This window comes from Pseudophryne corroboree, chromosome 3 (assembly GCF_028390025.1).
Source record: "Pseudophryne corroboree isolate aPseCor3 chromosome 3, aPseCor3.hap2, whole genome shotgun sequence".
In the NCBI taxonomy this organism is placed as follows: domain Eukaryota; kingdom Metazoa; phylum Chordata; class Amphibia; order Anura; family Myobatrachidae; genus Pseudophryne; species Pseudophryne corroboree.
Window position 1 is genome coordinate 89,990,819 of NC_086446.1, and position 13,262 is coordinate 90,004,080.

Below are 13,262 nucleotides of genomic sequence, written 5' to 3' on the forward strand. Positions count from 1 at the left end.
TAATACATCATACATAACATATAACCACATATTATACAACAGACATAAGTCACATGACAATTTATGCACAACAAACGTTACTAATACATATCAGTCTTTTCCATGGATTCCACAATTCAAAGAAAGAGAACATTAAAATTGTACATTGAAACATTCCCACCTCCTTTTAAAAAAGTTGTGGATTTGTTCCATGGGTACATGTGAAAGAGCGTAACTTCTAGATTATAACATGTAGTGTTCACCCTAGGGGGAACTGTGTGCAGGGCGCCATCCTGGGGACATGGCCACGCGGGAAGGGGCGTGGCCTTGTGGCACAGTAAGGGGCATGCCCAGCACTTACCGAGATGCTGGACTGCCCCCAAGAGCTCTCCTCTTACTGTGAATAGATGGCGTGCGTCTATTTACTGGCTGTGAACGGCAACCGTAACTTTTCCTAAGGGCAGGGCATATTTTGCCATTTTAAAATCAGGCAGGGCGCGGCACCCCACTGAAACAGCCTCTGCGGGAATACTAGCATGGGTGTGGATTTTATTATTGATGACACAAAAATGGAACGCGTAATGTAACTCCCGGGTACAATCCACAAGTTATGCTTTCTAATACGCACCTTTTATTTTTTGTAGACGTATGTAGTTAAATCTCCTATGTATGTAAGGGTTTATTCGCCAATTCATGTCCCTACTCTTGGGAACAGAGAACACATCACCCTTTATTCCACTAATCTAAGCTGTACTTACCTCGCTGTAGGGTGGGCGATTATTTGTATATTTGAATTTATTACCCTATTGCGTTCTTGTTATTTTGCTTTATGCATGTACCAACTGCTATAAATCATGTTCAAATTCCTATAGAAACACGTTGCAGCGCTGACTGGTGGAAGCTACACATCCTACGTTTCAATATTCAAATACGAGGTGCGTCAGGTGTAGAGTGGTGACCGCCCATGGTTTTAAACCATCGAACAGAAAATATAAATGGTGAGCAACCGATGGTTTGTTACCAACATATGACGTTGGCACCCGCACAAAATGGCACCGTCAGGCTCAGCCATCGGTTTTTATATCATCAGTGGCCGGTCATTGATGGTGAAACACTCAGCACAGGTTTCTTACCATCGATGGCCGGCCCTAGTCGGGTATCACCTAGCAATATTCACCACACAGCAATACCTGGTGTGCTATGTTTTTGAAATTCACATTTCTCACCCTAATAATTTACAATTTTTTTTTTTTAATTATATTTAAGATCATTTGATAGTGGCAAAAATATCCCCATTTATTAATGTTTTTACTTAATTCCCTGATTAATAAACGTAGTCCTACCTACTGGGACACAATATGCAATGCCTACAGTCCAGCTGCCAACACTATAAAGTCAAATTTCAAATATACACAGTAGCACGAGAGTCTGCTCCATCTGTACTGCGTGCAATTAGCCCCCGCAGACATAATAGCACAGAGACTAATAAAGCTGCCGCTGCTGCTCGGGATCACTCACAGCTACCACGTTGCATCTTCCCCGCCGTCCAGCTTTAAAAGAACGCTCCAGGCTGCCGGAAGCCGCCAGTATGATGGGAAACACAGCAGTGCTCCCAGCCTGTGCGTTCCAACCGACTTCCTGGCTGTGCGTTCCAAGCCTCGTGCTGCGCATTCGAACCCAGGCGGTCACGTGATCTTGTTCTAGCCGGTGGATCCAGGCTTCTTGTATTTTATCTCATCTGTCAGTCTCCGGCCGCACTGTGCCCACTCACTGCAAAGCGGCTACAGTGGGCGTCCTGATATATACCCGCCACTGCAAGGTACGCTCAGCTCTATACTGTCCTGCTGCAGCAGCTGAATTTACTGTATATATTTATGAAGGGGCCCAGATGTTGCACTCTCTAATGTTCAGTCAAACCAATGAGGTGGCAGGCCACACCCCTACACATGGGCCCCTACCACTGCATTCCCCTGGTGGGCCCTACATGCCTCAGTCCGCAACTGCCTGCTACTGCAATCAGGCCCGGCGACAGGGGGGTCAAAGGGGACACGGGTCTCGGGCCCCAGCGTTGTGAGGGGCCCCAAGGTCCGGCTGCAACAGTGCGGAAGCTGCATGGATGGATGTAATTATATACATCATGGCTAGAGATGTGCACCGGAAATTTTTCGGGTTTTGTGTTTTGGTTTTGGGTTCGGTTCCGCGGCCGTGTTTTGGGTTCGAACGCGTTTTGGCAAAACCTCACCGAATTTTTTTTGTCGGATTCGTGTGTGTTTTGGATTCGGGTGTTTTTTTCAAAAAACCCTAAAAAACAGCTTAAATCATAGAATTTGGGGGTCATTTTGATCCCAAAGTATTATTAACCTCAATAACCATAATTTCCACTCATTTTCAGTCTATTCTGAACACCTCACAATATTATTTTTAGTCCTAAAATTTGCACCGAGGTCGCTGGATGACTAAGCTCAGCGACCCAAGTGGCCGACACAAACACCTGGCCCATCTAGGAGTGGCACTGCAGTGTCACGCAGGATGGCCCTTCAAAAAAACACTCCCCAAACAGCACATGACGCAAAGAAAAAAAGAGGCGCAATGAGGTAGCTGTGTGAGTAAGCTAAGCGACCCTAGTGGCCGACACAAACACCTGGCCCATCTAGGAGTGGCACTGCAGTGTCACGCAGGATGGCCCTTCAAAAAAACACTCCCCAAACAGCACATGACGCAAAGAAAAAAAGAGGCGCAATGAGGTAGCTGTGTGACTAAGCTCAGCGACCCAAGTGGCCGACACAAACACCTGGCCCATCTATGAGTGGCACTGCAGTGTCAGGCAGGATGGCCCTTCCAAAAAATACTCCCCAAACAGCACATGACGCAAAGAAAAAAAGAGGCGCAATGAGGTAGCTGTGTGAGTAAGCTAAGCGACCCTAGTGGCCGACACAAACACCTGGCCCATCTAGGAGTGGCACTGCAGTGTCACGCAGGCTGGCCCTTCCAAAAAACACTCCCCAAACAGCACATGACGCAAAGAAAAAAAGAGGCGCAATGAGGTAGCTGTGTGAGTAAGCTAAGCGACCCTAGTGGCCGACACAAACACCTGGCCCATCTAGGAGTGGCACTGCAGTGTCACGCAGGCTGGCCCTTACAAAAAACACTCCCCAAACAGCACATGACGCAAAGAAAAATGAAAGAAAAAAGAGGTGCAAGATGGAATTGTCCTTGGGCCCTCCCACCCACCCTTATGTTGTATAAACAGGACATGCACACTTTAACCAACCCATCATTTCAGTGACAGGGTCTGCCACACGACTGTGACTGAAATGACGGGTTGGTTTGGACCCCCACCAAAAAAGAAGCAATTAATCTCTCCTTGCACAAACTGGCTCTACAGAGGCAAGATGTCCACCTCATCATCATCCTCCGATTCATCACCGTGTACATCCCCCTCCTCACAGATTATCAATTCGTCCCCACTGGAATCCACCATCACAGCTCCCTGTGTACTTTGTGGAGGCAATTGCTGCTGGTGAATGTCTCCATGGAGGAATTGATTATAATTCATTTTAATGAACATCATCTTCTCCACATTTTCTGGAAGTAACCTCGTACACTGATTGCTGACAAGGTGAGCGGCGGCACTAAACACTCTTTCGGAGTACACACTTGTGGGAGGGCAACTTAGGTAGAATAAAGCCAGTTTGTGCAAGGGCCTCCAAATTGCCTCTTTTTCCTGCCAGTATACGTACGGACTGTCTGACGTGCCTACTTGGATGCGGTCACTCATATAATCCTCCACCATTCTTTCAATGGGGAGAGAATCATATGCAGTGACAGTAGACGACATGTCCGTAATCGTTGGCAGGTCCTTCAGTCCGGACCAGATGTCAGCATCAGCAGTCGCTCCAGACTGCCCTGCATCACCGCCAGCGGGTGGGCTCAGAATTCTGAGCCTTTTCCTCGCACCCCCAGTTGCGGGAGAATGTGAAGATGGAGATGTTGACAGGTCGCGTTCCGCTTGACTTGACAATTTTCTAACCAGCAGTTCTTTGAACCCCTGCAGACTTGTGTCTGCCGGAAAGAGAGATCCAAGGTAGGTTTTAAATCTAGGATCGAGCACGGTGGCCAAAATGTAGTGCTCTGATTTCAACAGATTGACCACCCGTGAATCCTTGTTAAGCGAATTAAGGGCTCCATCCACAAGTCCCACATGCCTAGCGGAATCGCTCTGTGTTAGCTCCTCCTTCAATGTCTCCAGCTTCTTCTGCAAAAGCCTGATTAGGGGAATGACCTGACTCAGGCTGGCAGTGTCTGAACTGACTTCACGTGTGGCAAGTTCAAAAGGTTGCAGAACCTTGCACAACGTTGAAATCATTCTCCACTGCGCTTGAGACAGGTGCATTCCACCTCCTATATCGTGCTCAGTTGTATAGGCTTGAATGGCCTTTTGCTGCTCCTCCAACCTCTGAAGCATATTGTCACGAACCGGTCTCTTACCTCTGCGGGTTCTGGGGTTCATCCGTTGCCAGTGCGGTTGCTCGCGGTGCTGTGCGCCCGTGTGGGGACACGGCGTGATCAATGGCACAGGTAATGCAGAGTCTGGGAACTGTGAGTGCGGGGACCAAATGGCCTAAGGCACTGCGGTGTGTCTGCTGTATAGGAGGTGGCCATGTTGGAGACCAAATAGCTAATACAGAGCACTTGTGAAAACACCTGTGGGCAGGTGTAAGCCAATCCCGTGCTTGTGCTGCCTTTAAGTAGGCTGGGATTATGTTACTCTGGGCCAGTGCTTTGTTGTATCAAAGCTGTGCTCTAGCTCTGAGCTCTCTCCGTGCATTCCTGTGTGATTCCCGTGGTCCAGATATCGCCTCCGTTCCCAGAGGTCCGTCTGCAGCCTTCACTGCTGAAAGATCCACCGGCTCTCCGCTGTGCTGTCAGTTAATTGCTCACCTACTGGAAACAGTTGAATTCCCAGAGTCTTGCATGAGGTTACCTTGTCAGTCTGCCTATCCTACAAAGTCTGGAGGATCCCATTTCCCTCAGCTGTTCGTTTGTTCAACTCTGCATTTAACCCATTCATCACCTTGTCATCTACTACAGTTTCACAGTGATCTCCGGAACCCACAAGTAACCCAATTCAGTACTTTTATTTGCTATGTTGTCATTACAAGGATAATTCATCACAGTCTCTCAGTTAACTCTCAAAACTCCATTGCCAATTCTTACAGTTAATTCTCCATGTCTGCATTAACCAGTTAAACACAATCTGCAGTTCAGCATCAAAGCTTGTTTATATTTGCTATGTTGTCATAACAAGGATAATTCTTCACAGTCTCTCAGTTAACTCTCAAAACTCCATTGCAAATCCTTACAGTTATCTCTTCATGTCTGCATTATCCAGTTAATCACATTCTGCAGTTCAGCATCAAAGCTTGTTTATATTTGGACAATCCAACATTTATTCATCAGCTTGTTTTGCATATGTTTCCATGAACATTTCTTTTATTTATTTTTGAGTTTTCTCTTGCATATTATTCCTGCAATACTTCAGTATAATATGATGATTAACAACTTGTCAGTTAACTCTTTACTGAATTGTTATTTTGAATAAATATATGAATCGGAACTTTCTTCGTCCTCCCTGCTTTCTTCATAGCCCAGCACCTACACCTGTGGTTGGTCCCGGGTTAACGGATTCACAAAAACACCCGGACCTGACAGTAAGCACTGGCCACGTGGATCCGTCAAGTGACCAATTCGCAGGAGGCGGTGCTACGTCAGATATCCTTTCCCGTCTGGAAAACCAGGAGTCTATACAGACACAAATAGTGCAGTTTATGCAAACTATGGCAGACCGTTTAGAGACTCTCCATACGGCTATTAAAACATCCCAAGTCCAGATTCCAACCCCGGATGTCCCAGTTACCACTACAGCTTCTCCTGTGACGCTGCCTACGTCCCGCTTGCAGTTACCCTCTCCGAGTAAGTTTGACGGAACTCCAAAACTTTGCAGAGGATTCCTGAATCAATGCAAGATCCAGTTTGAACTGATGTCTGCCAGTTTCCCATCAGCTCGTTCTAAGGTTGCATATATTATTGCCCTCCTCTCCGGTCAGGCTCTGGAGTGGGCATCACCATTATGGGAGAGAGGTGATCCTATCCTCTCTAATTACAAAGAGTTCGTATCTTCCTTCCGGAGAATCTTTGATGAACCAGGCAGGACCACCTCAGCATCCTTGGAGATTCTCCGTCTACGTCAAGGTTTACGTCCTGTCAGTCAATATATTATTCAGTTTCGCACGTTGTCTTCAGAGTTAAATTGGAATGAGGAGGCCCTGATTGCCGCGTTTTGGAATGGACTTTCAGAGAGAATCAAGGATGATTTAACTATCCGGGATGTGCCAACTAAACTGGATGAATTGATTTCTCTCTGTAACAAATTTGACCTACGCTACAGGGAGCGATGTTTAGAGAAATCCAGGGCAGAGCGATCCAGTCCACGTGATCATCCTAGACCTCGACAAGATTCTTCATCACAGTCTCCGGTAATGACTGAAGAACCTATGCAGATTGGGCGCTCTCGCCTCACAGAGGAGGAACGACTTCGTCGTCGACAGGGTAACCTCTGCATGTACTGTGGGTCCTCCGAACATTTAGTTAAATTCTGCAAACTCCGACCGGGAAACTCTCGCCTCCTAGCTTATTCAAGAGAGGTTAAGCTAGGAGTTACTTTAGAATCACGTTCTGGGAAAGAGCCAACCTTGTCTATTCAATTAGAACAGGGGTGGCCAACCAGTCCGAGTCAAAGAGCCAAAAAATCTTGTTAGGTACATCAAAGAGCCGAAGGTGAGCATGCAAAAATGGGGTGTGGCCTTGTGCCCGCTAGGCCACGCCCTGGTATAATATACATTGAAAGATCCAGATCCACATAAATACATTTGTGAAGCCAGATCCAACATAAAATGCATTGAAGAAGTCACTTCTGCATAAAATAATTGAAAAAGCCATAACTATATAAAATATAATGAAAGATGATTCACATAGTACACTTCCGCTCTCCCATGTGTCACTTCAGCCAGCACCCTGCTGTGTCACTCCAGTCAGCTCCCCCACGTGTCACTCCTGCTAGCACCCTCCTATGTCACTTCATCCAGCTTTCCCATGTGTCACTCCTGCTAGAACCCTTCATGTGTCACTTCAGAGCCCCCCACCAACTCATGCCATTGTAGCAGCTCCTTATTACCCCTTTCGCACCATGCAAATATCCCGGTATCGATCCAAGTTGGTGTGCGGTGTGAATGGGCCATGGTCCTGGGTTGCCTGACCCGATAATTCAACCCGGGTTATAAGCAGTGTTATTCCTGGGTTGAATACCAGGTCAGTGGCAGCGTAATCGGGTTCCCGGGTCGATGGGACCCATTTACTACATAGGGAGAGGTGGCACGGAGATGATCTCATCTCCCAACGCCGCCTCCACCCCCGCGCCCCTCCCCTTCAGCTATGGTAACCTACCCAGCAAATTGCCGGGTCGGGATGCCACCTGTTAGGGTCCAATGCCAGATCCCACCCGGGAAGGACCGTTTCTAATTCCCATGTGGGATCCTGCATTGGCGATGTGAAAGGGGCTTAAGGATCCTCTGTTTGACGGTGGGTGTTTTATCTCTAGTATCTGGCTTCCTCAGTCCACAGCCCTCATAGTGCTTCTGTGTGTCTTTCTGGAGTGCAGTGGTTACCGGATCTGTTGCGGTAATGTGACTTAAAGTGTCAGGAGCCACATTTAAAGAAAGAAAGAGCCACATGCGGCTCAAGAGCCACAGGTTGGCCACCCCTGAATTAGAAGTTCCAAGTTCTACAGTGAAAGTTTCAGCCCTCCTAGATTCCGGGGCAGCCAAGAACTTCATCTCCTCAGCCTTTGTCATACGGTCTAAAGTTCAAACCATGCCCCTGGAAGCAGCAGTTGCTGTTACAGCAGTGGATGGAAGTCGAATTCCAGATGGTATAATTACTCATCGAACCGTATGTCTCAAGATGAAAGTTGGTGAGCTCCATTCCGAATACCTCTCCTTCTACGTGATTCCCAAAGCCTCTCAAGATGTGATACTTGGTTTACCTTGGCTGCAGAAACATAATCCTCAACTTAATTGGCAAACCATGGAAGTCCTTTCATGGGGTAAATCTTGTACCAAGGACTGTGTAGCTGCAATTGTACCTCTTCGGTCAATTAGCCTTTCCGATCTACCTCCGGTGTATCAATCCCTTGCGGATGTTTCCAGTAAGCAAGCAGCAGACTCTCTACCTCCTCATCGTGAATGGGACTGCCCAGTCGTCCTGGTTCCGGGCAAGACCCCTCCTAGGGGACAAATTCATCCGCTATCCATCCCAGAGACGCGGGCTATCCGGGCATCGCATTACAGTTTATACTGATCATAAGAATCTTCTGTATCTGCAGTCAGCTCAGTGTTTGAATCCACGACAAGCTCGATGGGCGCTTTTCTTCTCACGATTTGATTTCAAACTCAGCTTTCGTCCAGGTTCTCAGAACAAAAAGGCAGATGCCCTTTCCCGGTCCTTTGCTTCTTCTGAATTAAATGATGCTACCACGAATCAAGCCATTGTGAATCCTACGTCCTTCTTAATGACTCGAACCTCTCCAGTTCCTCCGCCTGGCAAGACCTTTGTCGCCACAAGTCTTCGAAAACGGCTGCTTACCTGGGCTCACTCCTCTTCCTTCATGGGTCATCCTGGGGTTCTAAAGACTCTCAAATTTATTCAACAGTCTTATTGGTGGCCACGTCTCAAAGCCGATGTCCAAGAGTTTATAGCAGCATGTCCTAAATGTGCCCAACATAAGAGTCCAAGAAGTTCTCCACCAGAGTTTCATCCATTGCCAGCCTTAGAGGTTCCAGCAGCAGATCAAGAGCTTCAACGTCTATCTAGCATCTGGAGTTGTGTACGTAAGTCCTTGGTCAAAACTTCCGTTCGTTATAAATCTTTTGCAGATAGAAAACGTAAAGCTGTACCGAGTCACAAAGTGGGAGACCAAGTTTGGATTTCTACGCGCAATCTCAAGTTCAAAGTTCCTTCTAAGAAATTTGCTCCCAAGTTTATTGGTCCATTTCCCATTGTTAAGGTACTCAACCCTGTGTCATACAAAGTCAAGTTGCCACCGTCTTTGAGAATTCCTAACGCCTTTCATACATCTTTACTGAAGCCTTTGATTCTCAATAAGTTCCGTACTACCCAGTCCAAATCTCCTAAAGTTCACTCTTTGCAGAATGAGGAATTTGAAGTTAAAGAGATTGTGGACTCACGTTCCCGATATGGACGTTTACAGTTTCTGGTCGACTGGAAGGGTTACGGTCCAGAGGAAAGATCCTGGGTTTTCTCTGAAGATGTTCATGCTCCAAGACTGGTACAGAAATACTTCTCCAAAAATCCTGATAAGGTTCAAAGGTGTTCGGAGACCACCCTTAGAGGAGGGGGTACTGTCACGAACCGGTCTCTTACCTCTGCGGGTTCTGGGGTTCATCCGTTGCCAGTGCGGTTGCTCGCGGTGCTGTGCGCCCGTGTGGGGACACGGCGTGATCAATGGCACAGGTAATGCAGAGTCTGGGAACTGTGAGTGCGGGGACCAAATGGCCTAAGGCACTGCGGTGTGTCTGCTGTATAGGAGGTGGCCATGTTGGAGACCAAATAGCTAATACAGAGCACTTGTGAAAACACCTGTGGGCAGGTGTAAGCCAATCCCGTGCTTGTGCTGCCTTTAAGTAGGCTGGGATTATGTTACTCTGGGCCAGTGCTTTGTTGTATCAAAGCTGTGCTCTAGCTCTGAGCTCTCTCCGTGCATTCCTGTGTGATTCCCGTGGTCCAGATATCGCCTCCGTTCCCAGAGGTCCGTCTGCAGCCTTCACTGCTGAAAGATCCACCGGCTCTCCGCTGTGCTGTCAGTTAATTGCTCACCTACTGGAAACAGTTGAATTCCCAGAGTCTTGCATGAGGTTACCTTGTCAGTCTGCCTATCCTACAAAGTCTGGAGGATCCCATTTCCCTCAGCTGTTCGTTTGTTCAACTCTGCATTTAACCCATTCATCACCTTGTCATCTACTACAGTTTCACAGTGATCTCCGGAACCCACAAGTAACCCAATTCAGTACTTTTATTTGCTATGTTGTCATTACAAGGATAATTCATCACAGTCTCTCAGTTAACTCTCAAAACTCCATTGCCAATTCTTACAGTTAATTCTCCATGTCTGCATTAACCAGTTAAACACAATCTGCAGTTCAGCATCAAAGCTTGTTTATATTTGCTATGTTGTCATAACAAGGATAATTCTTCACAGTCTCTCAGTTAACTCTCAAAACTCCATTGCAAATCCTTACAGTTATCTCTTCATGTCTGCATTATCCAGTTAATCACATTCTGCAGTTCAGCATCAAAGCTTGTTTATATTTGCTATGTGGTCATAACAAGGATAATTCTTCACAGTCTCTCAGTTAACTCTCAAAACTCCATTGCAAATCCTTACAGTTATCTCTTCATGTCTGCATTATCCAGTTAATCACATTCTGCAGTTCAGCATCAAAGCTTGTTTATATTTGGACAATCCAACATTTATTCATCAGCTTGTTTTGCATATGTTTCCATGAACATTTCTTTTATTTATTTTTGAGTTTTCTCTTGCATATTATTCCTGCAATACTTCAGTATAATATGATGATTAACAACTTGTCAGTTAACTCTTTACTGAATTGTTATTTTGAATAAATATATGAATCGGAACTTTCTTCGTCCTCCCTGCTTTCTTCATAGCCCAGCACCTACACCTGTGGTTGGTCCCGGGTTAACGGATTCACAAAAACACCCGGACCTGACACATATAGAGGGTTGAATTCCACCTCGTTACCACTTCTTGCTTCAGATGATGGCAGGGCAGGTTCAGGCGTTTTTGGTGGTGCTCCAGTCTTCTGTACGTGGTGCCTGTATGCCGAAAGTGTCCCGCAATTCTTCTGGCCACCGACAGCATCTCTTGCACGCCCCTCTCGTTTTTTAAATAATTCTGCACCACCAAATTCAAGGTATGTGCAAAACATGGGACGTGCTGGAATTTGCCCATATTTAATGCACACACAATATTGCTGGCGTTGTCCGATGCCACAAATCCACAGGAGAGTCCAATTGGGGTAAGCCATTCTGCGATGATCTTCCTCAGTTGCCGTAAGAGGTTTTTAGCTGTGTGCGTATTCTGGAAACCGGTGATACAAATCGTAGCCTGCCTAGGAAAGAGTTGGCGTTTGCGAGATGCTGCTACTGGTGCCGCCGCTGCTGTTCTTGCGGCGGGAGTCCATACATCTACCCAGTGGGCTGTCACAGTCATATAGTCCTGAGTCTGCCCTGCTCCACTTGTCCACATGTCCGTGGTTAAGTGGACATTGGGTACAACTGCATTTTTTAGGACACTGGTGAGTCTTTTTCTGAGGTCTGTGTACATTTTCGGTATCGCCTGCCTAGAGAAATGGAACCTAGATGGTATTTGGTACCGGGGACACAGTACCTCAAACAAGTCTATAGTTGGCTCTGCAGTAATGATGGATACCGGAACCACGGTTCTCACCGCCCAGGATGCCAAGGCCTCAGTTATCCGCTTTGCAGCAGGATGACTGCTGTGATATTTCATCTTCCTCGCAAAGGACTGTTGGACAGTCAATTGCTTGGTGGAAGTAGTAAAAGTGGTCTTACGACTTCCCCTCTGGGATGACCATCGACTCCCAGCAGCAACAACAGCGCCAGCAGCAGTAGGCGTTACACGCAAGGATGCATCGGAGGAATCCCAGGCAGGAGAGGACTCGTCAGAATTGCCAGTGACATGGCCTGCAGGACTATTGGCATTCTGGGGAAGGAGGAAATTGACACTGAGGGAGTTGGTGGGGTGGTTTGCGTGAGCTTGGTTACAAGAGGAAGGGATTTACTGGTCAGTGGACTGCTTCCGCTGTCGCCCAAAGTTTTTGAACTTGTCACTGACTTATGATGAATGCGCTGCAGGTGACGTATAAGGGAGGATGTTCCGAGGTGGTTAACGTCCTTACCCCTACTTATTACAGCTTGACAAAGGCAACACACGGCTTGACAAATGTTGTCCGCATTTCTGTTGAAATACTTCCACACCGAAGAGCTGATTTTTTTGGTATTTTCACCAGGCATGTCAATGGCCATATTCCTCCCACGGACAACAGGTGTCTCCCCGGGTGCCTGACTTAAACAAACCACCTCACCATCAGAATCCTCCTAGTCAATTTCCTCCCCAGCGCCAGCAACACCCATATCCTTCTCATCCTGGTGTACTTCAACACTGACATCTTCAATCTGACTATCAGGAACTGGACTGCGGGTGCTCCTTCCAGCACTTGCAGGGGGCGTGCAAATGGTGGAAGGCGCATGCTCTTCACGTCCAGTGTTGGGAAGGTCAGGCATCGCAACCGACACAATTGGACTCTCCTTGTGGATTTGTGATTTCGAAGAACGCACAGTTCTTTGCTGTGCTTTTGCCAGCTTAAGTCTTTTCATTTTTCTAGCGAGAGGCTGAGTGCTTCCATCCTCATGTGAAGCTGAACCACTAGCCATGAACATAGGCCAGGGCCTCAGCCGTTCCTTGCCACTCCGTGTGGTAAATGGCATATTGGCAAGTTTACGCTTCTCCTCCGACGATTTTATTTTAGATTTTTGAGTCCTTTTTTTACTGATATTTGGTGTTTTGGATTTTACATGCTCTGTACTATGACATTGGGCATCGGCCTTGGCAGACGACGTTGATGGCATTTCATCGTCTCGGCCATGACTAGTGGCAGCAGCTTCAGCACGAGGTGGAAGTCGATCTTGATCTTTCCCTATTTTTGGAACCTCAACATTTTTGTTCTCCATATTTTAATAGGCACAACTAAAAGGCACCTCCGGTAAACAATGGAGATGGATGGATACTAGTATACTTATGGATGACGAGTGACTGCCGACACAGAGGTAGCTACAGCCGTGGACTACCGTACTGCGTCTGCTAGTATAGACTGGATGATAATGATATAAAAAATATATATATATCACTACTGCAGGACAGGTATATATTATATAATGACGGACCTGCTGGACACTGTCAGCAGCAGACTCCTAAACTACTAGTATGAAGAAGATAGAAAAAAAAAACCCACCACAGGTAGGTATACAATTATGGACGAGCACTGCCGACACAGAGGTAGCTACAGCCGTGGACTACCGTACTGCGTCTGCTAGTATAGACTGGA